The following is a 13,394-nucleotide window of genomic DNA, read 5'->3' on the forward strand; positions in this document are numbered from 1 at the left end:
AAATCTGCATTGTCACCCTCTCAGCATGTGAATTTTATTGGCGCCGAAATAAACACCATTTCAATGAGGGCTTACCTTCCTGTAGAAAGAATTCAGTCTAAGGGAACAAGTCTTGAGCTTACTTCCTCAAAGAAAAGTCAAAGCAAAGGTGGTGCTCAAGCTATTAGGGACCATAGCTTCCATAATAACACTAGTTCCATTAGCCAGACTGCACATGAGGGTCTTGCAGTGGTTACTCTTTGCCCAGTGGTTACTGCAGCACCTCCCTCTGTCTCACTCTATCCTGATAACAAATTTGTGCAAACAGGATCTTCGTTGGTGGATCCAGACCAGCAACCTAACACAGGGAGACCATTTGCCCCCCCCCCCAGTTGCCACTGTGACCACGGAGGCCTCCCAGATGTGGGGGGGGGAATTTTCTAGGGAGAACAGTCCAAGGCACATGGCAAGATCATGAGGCTCATTTACATATCAATGTCTTGGAGATGAGAACAGTGCTTCTAGCATTGCAAGCACTTCACAGCTTTCTCCCTCTAGGAACGATTGCATTCCATTCGGACAACATGTCAGTGGTATAGTACCTAAACAAGCAAGGAGGAACCAAATCTTTCTTATGAACCCTCCCTCCTGCCCCCTCCTTGAGGACCTGGGGGTAGAATGCCTACTGTTTATTGTTAGTCCTTTCCATTTGGTTTGTTCTTTGTCTCTCTGTTTTCTCGCAGCAAAGAAGATCTGGGGAAGGTTGGTGATGCATGATGGGATACCTCCTAGCCACGAGCCAACCAGAAGTTTTTGAGTTGGAGTATGGCCGAGTCGGAGCTGAGATTCAGCTCTGATCCCAAGTGTAAGAATGAGTGGCAAGATGGACTACAAACATCGAATGTTATGGTAAGTACATAACTTCTTTTTTTGGTACTTACTTATTATCGCAACCAGATTTGGTGATATGGCGTACGTTGTTCACGTTTAGTTAAATTGAAGAAATGTACTGTATTGAGGTAGGGTGAAGTTTGAAAAAGTGTGCTGGGATATTGGTGGTGTTTTTTAAATAATGAAGATGTACAATTGTAGGAATTGTGGGCAGTGTGCTGAAAAGACGTCAAGCATTGGATTCAATGATAGGAGTGGTTGCATTTGGACATGTATTTGAAGAAGTTTGTTGGTTAGTCGCTGTTATTCTGTTTTTTTGAGGAATAAAGTTATTGCCAGTAGCTTTTAACAGTTCTTCAAAGCATTCCTTTGAATTTGCCAGTTGTGTTTCACGCCACATATATTCAACAAGATATGACTGTAGATGGTGAAGTGCAGTCCCTCACTGTTTCTTGTTTCTCCACTTCACTGAGCTCTACATTATTTCTATATGTTGGGTATGCACTCCATTGTCCGGGTCAACAAAATTGTACTTGTGATTAACTTTATCATGGCTGAAGCCAGTTTCTTGCAGTTGTTTTGTTTGATATGCTTTCCAGGAGTCTGAGTAAATAATGCCTTCTTTGATGTATTCCTTTATTTTCTCAAACAGTGTGGAGGCACTTCTATCTGGCACTTGTACTACAAATGTTTCTTTCATTGCTCTACAGATCCCTCCAAAAATCCACTGTCGAGGGAGGATACGACCACTGTTATTTTTCTGATGAGTGAATAAACTCTAATCAATTTCCACTACATGCCCTGGCCATCCGATTTGTTTCTTCTCTTGTTTTTCCAACTCCAGTGTACATACATCCCTTACTCCAGTCGATAACAGTCTTGTCAGACATATCAAGTTCTTCATGACAGAAATTAATGCTTGTTAACTGCTTACACCAACATTATATGAAACAAACAGCAGTTGTAAAAGATAGTCTACTTCCTTCAAAAAAGTTACCTTCCCGAACTCCGACATGCTGGTAGCATTTGGCAGAGCTGCATTTCCAAAATATGTGATGTTAAGTTGTCAATCTCGCCTTCATTCTTGCTTGATGGGTTCGGAGCCGATCCTGCACTTGCTAAGCTCGAGAGTCACTTTTACCAGCTCGAGGAAGCCCCATATCCCATGATGCAAGGCGGTAAGTACCCAGATCTCGTTTGCCGCTTTGCTGATGAGGTCCTCCTTTTACCAGCTCCTGGTAAGTGATTTATACACTACTGTTTTTGCCCCCTTTTCTATTTAAACTTTAATTTTAACAGTTTTAGACTAGTTTTAGTCCCTTTCTGACTAGAATTCCCTCTCTCCTTAAAAATTTTTAGTCAGGCCTTCTCCCATCCCATCCCCCCCCCTTGTTAGGGCGTGTGTGTGTATGTGAGACATTAGTGTTTCTTTAATTTTGGGATAATAATAATATTTTCTTGGACAGGTGTTGTGTGTGTGTTTTTTGTTACACCATGTCTAAGGAAAGGGACTCAGGCTTTAAGAAGTGTGACTCGTGCTGTCAGAAGATGTCTCTGACAGACGGTCACACTTCTTGCTTATACTGCCTGGGACCTCTCCACCTGCAGGACTCCTGTGCGATTTGTCATTCTTTTAGCCAGAGAGTCCTGCAGGAAAGGAGAAACAAGCTTATTTTGAGGGGCCTACTTAAACCGGAGGGCTCTCCGGCTAAGTCGGCTCCAACCAAGACTTCCAAGTCTTCCAAGGCCCAGGCTTCTGTGTCCAAGCCTGCGGCCTCGGCTCCGACTGGAGCCGATCCTGGTTTGCACAAACCTTCGGCACCAATGGCTATCGGTACCGATTCTGGTTCGGCCACTTCGGTGTCGGCTCCGATCGGTGCCGATCACCATGTGGCTCAGGCTTCGGTGTCGGCGCCGACCGGCTCCGACACCGTTACTTTTATGTCTGTATCGGCTCCGGCTGGAGCCGATACATCGAGACCTTCTGTCGGTGCCGAAAAGTTATCGGCTCCGACAGCATCCATGGTTTCGGCTCCGATGGTTCCTTCGAGGAAGAGGTCCAGGTCCCCTTCCTTGGAACCGATACTCTCGGCTCCGGCCTCTCCTCTCCTCTCGGAACGGAGCCATCGGAGCCGATCATCCAGGTCATCCAGGCTTTCTGACCATGATTTAGAGAGGGTGGTCAGTAGATTATTAAAATCACAGGCACTGGCCCAGATGCTACATAGTCCGTCTCAACAGACGACTATTAGCCCACACCCCATTGCAGTTCCTCCTTCGACTCTACCCCAGAGTTTGGAGTTGGAGTCTTCGGGAATGGTTTCTGCTAGGGCTGAGGGACAGATACCCCCCCCTTCTGCTCCTTCAGCCTCTACTCTTATCTCCTCTTCGAGACCTTCATTAGAGGGATTCGGTGGTCGGGCTTCCCTGGTCTCCTCCGAGGGGGTGAGTGGCATCGGACCCTTGTCCGACCCCACTCTTCCCCTTGGAGCCTCGGCCTTGGTGAGCTCGGCTCCGACATCTGCCTCAGAGCCTTCCCTTCGGTGGGCCCTGGAGTTCCTGGTTTTGAACGGGTTCTCTCGGACCTCCTGGGAGGGAGCCTTCGAGGTGATGAAGAGTGTGCTGGCCACTGGACTCAGCCAGCAGTCTGTTCCCTTAGCTCCTCCCTCTATGGTGCCTGTCGATATCTCTGCCATTTCTCTTGCTCCCGGACCCAGAGATCCTCCGCCTCAGGTTTCCCCACTGGGAAGAACCCCCTGTTCCGAGGATTCTCCTGATCAGTCAGGGGATCCTCCGCGCAAGAGGACCTGTAAGAGGAAACACGTAGACTCCCCCAAGTCTATCACTTCAGATACTGACTTAGATGAGTCAGAGGGATCCCCTAGATCCCCCTCTGAGGATGTCTCCTTTTCAGACATCCTAGAACTCCTTAAACAGAGGGGAAACTGGCCCTCCAATAATCCCTCTGAGGATGAGTCGGTATACCTGGAGGCGTTTGGATCTCGGCCCTCCACCTCCTGGGTGTCTCCGCCTTTCGACCCCCTTATGCAGGTTATTGCTCGAAAGGCTTGGGCTGCTCCTGACTCTGTAGAGCCAGTCCCTATGAGGCCTTCTAAATTTATTACTGCCCCTTCAGACAAGCAATTCCTCACGAAAGGTGTCCCTGCTGATGCCATGGTGGTGGCGGCTGCCACTAAGAAGGAACTTGCAGATCCTTCAGTACCTGTCCATCCTCCTAATAAGGACTCTAGGACCATGGATAGGTATGGCAAGCAGATGTTCTCTTCAGCGACCTTTGCCATGCGTTCGCTGAACTACCTATGTCACTTCACCAGACTCCAGAGGGATATCCTTAAGGAGCTAGGTGAAGTAGTACAGGATCCGACAGCTGCAGGGGCTCAAGAAAAAATTGCTTCGCAGCTAGGAACCCTTAATTCTATTGCTAACTCCTCCATGCAACTGATATCATATGCAGCAGATGGAGCGAGTAGGGCCGCAGGTACAGGTGTGGCTCTTAGACGCCAAGCCTGGATGCGGCTCTGTAATTTTGCAGATCCCTTTAAGGCGTCCTTCACAAACTCTCCCTTTGATGGGTCAGCTTTGTTTGGCCCTCAAGTGAAGGAAACGTTGACCAGGTGTGAGCAGGACGGCAAGACTCTTTCTGCCGTAGGGGTCCGTTTTTCCACCCCTTCTAGACCTTACCCCAAAGGGCAGAAGGGTGGCAAAATGTGGTTCCGCAAATCCCAAGGAGTCACGCCGGATTCACATGGTCAGTTTACCCCTAGAGGCAGAGGGGGTAACAATAACAGACGCCGCTCTAGAGGCAGAGGGGGTCCACAAAATCAGGGAAGCAGAGAGCCTCTCTCTGACAAGCCCTTTCAGCATCCCTGAGATGTTGCCTGACTGTCCATCCTTGGAGGCAGTCGGGGGAAGACTATCGCTGTACCCAGAAGCCTGGCGTTCCCTCACTCAAGACAGATGGGTACAGTCGATCATATCCGAGGGTTACAAAATTCCTTTCGAGGAAAGTCCTTCCTATCACTCAAATTCCCTTCCAGATGTACCACCCGGTCTAAGGGAAATTGCATAGTTAGAAGTCTTAAAACTTCTGCAAAAAAGAGCCATTCAGCCAGTTACAACAGATCATTCAGAGCCCGGAATCTACTCAAGGTTCTTTTTGGTCCCCAAAAGACGGGAGACTGGAGACCAATATTGGATCTCAGCAGACTCAACAAGTCTGTGAGGAAGACAAGATTCCGAATGGTCACTCTTCAGTCAATTCTGCCCTTCTTACAGAAGGACAACTGGATGTGCTCAATAGATCTTCAGGATGCGTACTATCACATAAAAATTCACAGACGCTCCAGGAGATTTCTCCGCTTTCGGCTGGGGTCCAGTCATTTCCAGTTCAGAGCCCTGCCCTTTGGTCTCACTACAGCCCCCAGAGTGTTCACCAAATGTATGGCAGTGGTAACAGCTCACCTGAGACGTCAAGGATTCCAGGTGTTTCCGTATCTCGACGACTGGCTCCTTTCAGCCACCACCAGGCATCAGCTTCTTCAAGCCAGGGATTATACAATAAATCTTTGCTCTCAATTGGGCATCTCGATCAACTCAGGAAAATCCTCCTTATTGCCCTGCCAGTCTATTACTTTCATAGGCGCAAACTTAAACACTGTTCGGATGTCAGCTACCCTTACAGATCAAAGAATCTCAGACATTCAAAGTCACGTCAGGATCATTCTAGCCAGCAAGAAGATACAGGCCAGAATGGTTCTAAAGGTGTTGGGCCTCATGGCTGCGGCCATTACCCTTCTTCCCCTGGCTCGCTTCCATATGCACCTTCTTCAGTGGATGTTGTTCACTCAGTGGTCTTACCAACAACTTCCGATGCGTCACCAAATTCTGGTGACACAGATATGCAAGAATCATCTTGCTTGGTGGATTACTTCTCCCCAGATTCACCAAGGCAGACCCTTTGTACCCCCATCCCCGGTAGCCACTGTCACTACGGATGCCTCCCTGATCGGGTGGGGGGGGCATTATCAGGGCAGGATGGTCCATGGGACGTGGCAACCTTTCGAATACCACCTGCACATAAATTTCCTAGAGATGAGAGCAGTGCTTTTAACGTTGCAAGCCCTCAACGACTTTCTTCCCTTGGGGACAATTGCAGTCCACACAGACAACATGTCTGTAGTTTGGTATATCAACAAACAGGGCGGAACCAAGTCCTACCCCTTGTGTCAAGAAGCGCTCAGACTTTGGCAATGGGCGATCTTCTCTCATCGGTTTCTGGTAGCAACGCATATCCCTGGGAAAACCAACTTTTTAGCGGACACATTGAGCAGAGCTATTCTCATGCCTCACGAGTGGTCTCTCAAACAATCTATAGTGGAAGAGATTTTTCTGGAATGGGGTCGCCCATGTTGTGATCTTTTTGCTACTCCCCAAAACAGCAAATGCCCAGACTTCTTCTCTCTCTTCCCACGGCCAGGCCATCCCCCCAGAGATGCTCTGACCCAGGATTGGCCCCAGGGACTTCTTTATGCCTTTCCTCCTTTTCCTCATATTCCCTCAAGTTATCCAGAAAGCAACCGTTTTGAGAGCCAGAATGATTCTCATTGCTCCTTATTGGCCTCGACAAATTTGGTTTCCGTTCCTCCATCGTCACCTTTTGGTGCAGCCGTGGCATCTGGACCCAGTGCCAGATCTTCTGATTCACCAATCCGGTCAGCTGCACCGATCTATCCCTTCTCTCAACCTCACAGCATGGTTGCTCCACTTCCTTCCTTGGCCAGGCTTCCTATGATCTCTAACCCTGTTAGAGACATCATAGTAGCTTCCTTAAAATCCTCTACTAGGAGGATTTATACTAGCAAATGGAAACGTTTTTCTTATTGGGCTAAAGCTAAGAATATTGATCCCTTCACTGCTCCAGTACAAGCAGTTTTGGATTTCTTAGCGGAGATTTTTCAAGCGGGCTCCTCTTCTTCCACAGTCAAAGTTCAGTTGGCCGCTATCTCGAACTTTCATGTCGGGTTCGCAGATCACAACATTATGTCCCACAGGCTTTGTAGGGCCTTCTTGAAAGGAATTTTCCTCCTGAAACCTCCATTCAGGAGTCCTCCTCCTCAATGGGACCTAAATTTAGTGCTGACATCCTTGATTCTTCCTCCCTTCGAGCCAGCTGTTTCTTGTTCCCTGAAATTTCTTTCATGGAAAACTTTATTCCTGGTTGCTATTAATTCGGCTAGGAGGGTGTCTGAACTTCATGCTCTATCTGTTCGCCCCCCCCTATTTGGTCTTCCACAAAGACAGGGTATCATTGAGAACTAATCCGTCCTTTTTGCCTAAGGTTGCCTCAAAGACTAATTTGAATCAGGCTATTGATCTCCCTGTATTTTTTCCAAACTATTCAAACAGATCGGAACAAAAATTACATTATCTTGATGTCCACCGCCAACTCAGATATTATTTGGACAGAACAAAACAATTCAGGAAATCCAATCAACTCTTTGTTTCCTATGCTGATAACAAGAAAGGCCTTCCTGTCTCAAAAGTGACCTTGTCTAGATGGCTTTCTTCTGTCATCTCTGAAATTTATCAGCTCAGGGGAAAACAGCTGTGCTCGAAACCTAAAGCTCATTCAACTAGAAGCTTAGCCACTTCCACAGCTTTTCAAGCTAGACTTTCATTAGACACTATTTGTGCAGCAGCCACTTGGGCCACTCCTCATACATTTGTTTCCCATTACAAATTGGATTTGGCCTCCAGGGACAGAGCCAGTTTTGGCTCTACAGTTCTCAAGAGTCTGTTCCATTGAGCCACCCAGGATAGAGGTGCTAGGACGGTCCCATCAAGTAAGAATGAAGGCGAGATTGACAACTTAACATTGAGAAGTTATGTACCTACCATAACGTTCCATGTTAGTTGTCTTCTCTCGCCTTCTTTCTTGCGACCCTCCCTCCTTCCCCCAGGCCTGGACAGATCTTTCTCTACAAGGAATTATGTTTCTGAAGACCATACAAAGCTGGTCCTTCTACCATCCTTCAGGTTTTTTCTCTCCTTCTTTCTTCCTTTGGGAAGTTATTATGCTAGGTGCTATTGCCTTTTGTCATCAAACGAGATCTGGGTACTTACCACCTTGCATCATGGGATATGGGGCTGCCTCGAGCTGGTAAAAGTGACTCTCGAGCTTAGCAAGTGCCGAGTCGGAGCCGAGGATCGGCTCCAAACCCATCAAGCAAGAAAGAAGGCGTGAGAAGACAACTAACATGGAACGTTATGGTAGGTACATAACTTCTCATTTTTCATATTATAACTTCATTTCATGTCCTGAACTACATTCCTTAAAACTGGTTATAATTCTGTACTGTTGTAATAGTTGTATTGCTTCATCTGTCTTCGGTAAATCCCACAATCGCATTTTTACTGATTTATAATTAAAGCACTTTCCGTTAACAAGGTAAATGGGTAAATGACTATATGCCTTTCAAAAAACTGTTCACTACAGCTTTGACAACATTTGTAGCACGAGGAAAGGACTGCATATGCAGTACTATGGTAGATGCTTGGCTGACATGACCTGCTGGCGGTAAAATGGGAAGCGTATTTCAAACTATTAATTTTCTCAGCGGTTTTATTGCTAAACATTCTTAAACATTGAAAATATTATAGAAAACAAGTTATTTAGCTTTAAAACCATTTCTTCTGTTTTATTAACGTTAACTAAAGCAACCAGCATTACCGCAAAAATCTGGTTGCGATAATACGTAAGTACAGTGTTCTCTTATAGGCTAATGTTACATTCATAATGACTAATTTTTTCATTACTAAAATTGATTGAACAGCATACTTTTAGCTAAAATAATGGTATGCATTAATTTGCTTTTCTTGTTAATGTGTTGAGTTTGTGTTCTGTCTTATAGGAAAGTTGAAACTAATGGTTTCCTAATACATCAGCAGAATGTAAAACCCATCACAGAAAACAGGAGATGTTATGTGATCCTATCTCGCCTACATTCAGTACTGATGGTCTCGGAGCCAATCCCTCGGCTCCGACTCGGCACGCTATGCTATAGAGCGAGGCCTCTTATTGGCTGAGCTATTTCTTATCCCAGGATGCACCACCACTAATCCCCCAGATCTCGTTTGCCGCTTACAAGCTAGGACGTGGTCTCAAACTTGGCTGGGCTAAGTACTGTTTTATTCAAAGTTACCTGTCAGGAAATTTGCTATTTTGAACCCAAAAGCTGTTTTAACAGCTATTGTTGTTGTACGAGTGTGTTTGAAAACTTTTGTTGAGAAAAAATTGTGATGTTAAGTTGTCTATCTCGCCTTCATTCTTGCTGGATGGGTTCGGAGCCGACCTCGGCCACTCTAAAAGCTCGAGAGTTGGTTCCACCGGCTCGAGGCTCCCCTTATATCCCACAATGCTAGGCGAGAGTTACCTCAGATCTCGTTTGCCGCTACAGCTATCGAGGTGTTGGTTTTCTACCGGTTCTTGGTAAGTGATTTTTCTTGTGAAGTTAGTCTATTAAAACCCCTTTAATTTTAATATTTTTACTTATTTCCCTTAGTTTAGAGAAATTCTTATCCTCTTTCTTAAAAATTCCTGTTTTTTTCCCTCAAGAACTTTAAGTTCTTCCCTTGGGCCTACAGGCCTTTTTTCTTTCCCTAGTGGAGTGTGTGTGTTATTTTTTCTTATTTAAAAAACCTAGTTAGTGGTTTTATTATAATTTAAACTAGACAGGGTGTAATTAGTGTGTTTGTGACTGTGTGTGTGATTACACCTTTAGATATGTCTAAAGAAGCAAAGGTCTCGATTCAAGAAGTGTGTTGCGTGCTGACAGAAAATGTCTCTGACAGACGCTCACACTTCTTGTGTCTACTGTCTGGGACCTTTGCACCTGCAGGACTCCTGTGCTGTGTGCCATGGCTTCAGCCCCAGGGTCCTGCAGGAAAGAAAAATAAATTAATTTTAAGGGCTTACTCAAGCCAGAGGATTCCCTTTCTGTATCTACAGGGAAGCCCTCTAAGGCATCTAGGTCTTCTCCAGCAACTGAGCTGAGACCTAAGGTTTCAAACCTCTGTCTACATCGGCTCGCTGGAGCCGATGAGTCTCAGTCCACAGTTTCTGTGGTTCCTCGGCTGGAGCCGAGGTATTAAAAATCCCGTGTCGGCGGACCAGACCTTGAGCCGACAACCAGAAGAGGTCCAGGTCACCATCCCTTGGCTCCGTTCATTCGCCCAGGATCTCCCCTGCTGTCTGAACAAGATCTCACTCCTCTAGGTCATCGAGGCTGTCGGATCATGACCTTCAGAGGGTAGTGAGTCGACTTCTTAAGTCCGAGGCACTGGCCCAGATGCTTCAGAGCCCGACTCATCAGTCGATGCCTGCCCCGGTCCATCAATATATTCCTCCTTCGACTCTCTTGAGCTCGGGGAACCGAGACTGTGATAGCGTCGGAGCCGATACAATTGTCTTATTTCTTCCTTGGAAGAATCTCGGCTGGACTTCCCTCGTCGGCGGGGTGAGTGGCATCGGACCCTTGTCCGACCCCTCTCCCTCTCGGTGCCGCTGGTGAGTTCGGCTCCGACATCGGCCTCGAGCCATCACTGTCGGTGCCGAGGGGGTTCTTAGCGGGGACCCTGGCTTTGCCTGACAGGGGTGCATTCGAGGTCATGCGGAGTGTGTTAGAGCCTGGCTCTACTCCACAGTCGGCTCCTCCCCCCTCCCCTGGTGCCTCAGGTCAAGTCGACTCACTCCCTCATCCCGGACCGCAGAGAGCCAGCTCCTCAGGAACCCCTGTGGGATTTCATCCTCTTCGAGGCCTCTCCTGATTTGGCAGAAGAGCCCCTCGGAAGAGGAAGTGTAAGAGGAAACACATTGACTCACCTGAGTCCATCACGTCTGACACAGATTTGGATGATTCTGAGGTTCCCTTCTGAAGATGTCTCATTTGCAGACATTCTAGAGATCCTGAAGCAGAGGGAAATTGGCCAGCCCTCAACCCTTCGGAGGATGAATCTGTGTAGCTTGGGGCGTTTGGCTCTCACCCTCCCACCCCCCGGGCGTCCCCCCTTGACCCCCTCATGCAGGTGGTTGCTAAGAAGGCATGGACGGCTCCTGATTCAGTGGACCCCACTCCCAGGAGACCCTCCAAGTTCATAACGGCACCAGCAGACAAACAGTTCTTAACAAAAGGAGTTTCTGTGGATGCTATGGTGGTAGCTGCTGCCACTAAGAAGGAGCTAGCTGATCCTTCAGTACCTGTCCATCCACCTAACAAGGAATCTAGGTCCATGGACAGGTACGGGAAGCGGATGTTCTCCAGCGACATTTACCATGCGTTCACTGAACTACCTATGCCATTTTACTTCAAAGGGACCTGATCAAGGAAGCGAGTGAAATGTTGGTTTTCAAGATAAGATGAACACGCAGCTGGCTACCCTTAACTCCATAACCAACTCCTCCATGCCTCCTTTCTTATGCGGCTGATGGGCGAGCAGTAGGCTGCAGGGACAGGTGTGGGTAGGCATGCCTGGATGCGGCTATGCAATTTTGGAGACCCTTCAAGACGTCTTTCACTAACTCCCGTTTGATGGATCATCTCTTTTTGGTCCTCAAGTGAAAGAAACCCTGACTAGGTGCGAACTGATGGCAAGACCCTTTCTGCCGAGTCCGTTTTTTCTACTCCTTCTAGGCCTTACCCCAAAGGCCAGAAAGGTGGAAAGATGTGGTTCCGTAAACAATCTCAAGGGACTTAGCCTGACGACAGAGTCGTTCCCACCAGAGGCAGAGGGAAATAACAATGGTAGACGCCGCCTTAGGGGCAGGGGTCCGCAGAACCAGGGCAATCGGGAAGCCTTCTCTGACAAGCCCTTTCAGCATCCCTGAGGTGTTGCCTGACTGCCCACCGGAGGCAGTCGGGGAAGATTGTCACTGTACCCAGAAGCCTGGCTATCCCTGACTCAAGACAAATGGGTACAGTCCATCATTTCAAGGCTATTCTATCCCTTTCTTCGCATTCCAAACCAATCAAAAAATCCCTTCCAGATGTTCCACCGCTCAAAGGGATCTAGCGGTTTTGGAGATTTCAAAACTGCTTGCAAAAGAGCAATTCAGCCAGTTCCAGCAGACCAGCAAGGATCCGAATCTACTCAAGGTTCTTTTAGTTCCAAAGAAAACAGGGGACTGGAGACCAATTTTGGATCTCAGTATCTTGAACAGATCAGTCAAGAAAACAAGATTTCGGATGGTCACGCTGCAATCCATCCTTCCCTTTTGGGCAGAGGAAACTGGATGTGCTCTATAGACATCACATAAAATGAACAGACGCTCCAGAAGATTCCTCCGCTTCAGGCTGGGAACCAGTCATTTTCAGTTCAGGGCCCTGCCCTTTGGTCTCACCACTGCCCCGGTGTTTACCAAATGCATGGCAGTGGTAGCTTCTCACCTGAGACGACAAGGATTCCAGGTGTTTCCATATTTGGACGACTGGCTCCTCACAGCTCCCACCAAGCATCTCCTTCTGATGGCCAGGGATTACACTTTTCGCATTTGTCAAAAGTTAGGCATTTCAATAAATTGCGAAAAGTCTGTTTTGTCGCCTTGTCGTGCTATTACTTTCATAGGCTCAAATCTAGACACAGTAGACATGTCTGCGAGACTAGCACATCAGAGAATAACAGACATTCACAAACTGGTCTCACTCCTTTTCAACAACAACAGAATCAAAGCCAGGTTAGTTCTGAAAGTGTTGGGAATTATGGCGGTGGCCATACCTCTGCTTCCATTAGCCAGATTCCACATGCGGATCCTTCAATGGATGCTCTTTACTCAATGGTCATACCAGCAACTTCCAATGTCTCACACCATTATGATCATGGCGTGCAAAAAGCATCTCATGTGGTGGATGTCTTCCCCTCAGCTCTTGCTGGGAAGACCCTTTGTTCCACCCCCTCCGGTTGCTACTCTGACAACAGATGCCTCCCTGATCGGGTGGGGGGGCATTATCAGGGCAGGACGGTCCAGGGCACATGGCAACCAGACGAATGCCACTTGCACATAAATGTTCTGGAGATGAGAGCAGTGCTTTTAGCGTTGCAAGCCCTTCAAGACTCTCTTCCCTTGGGAACGATTGCAATCCAGACAGACAATATGTCTGTAGTGTGGTACATCAACAAACAAGGCGGAACCAGATCATACCCCTGTGTCGAGAAGCACTCAGAGTGTGGCAATGGGCGATTTCTTCTCAGCGGTTTCTGATAGCAACGACATCCCGGAAGTCCAATCAAATTATGGACAAGTTGAGCAGAGCTATCCTCATGCCTCACGAGTGGTCTCTGAAAGACTCTGTTGTGAGAGAAATTTTCCTCAAGTGGGGTCAGCCTTGCTGCGATCTTTTTGCTACTCCCCAAAACAGCAAGTGCAGAGAATATTTCACTCTATTCCCTTTACCAGGCCAACCCAGCAGAGACGCTCTAGTCCAAGTTTGGCCCCGGGGACTTCTGTATGC

This window comes from Protopterus annectens, chromosome 8.part1, assembly GCF_019279795.1.
Source record: "Protopterus annectens isolate FY-2018-M chromosome 8.part1, PAN1.0, whole genome shotgun sequence".
NCBI lineage: Eukaryota > Metazoa > Chordata > Ceratodontiformes > Protopteridae > Protopterus > Protopterus annectens.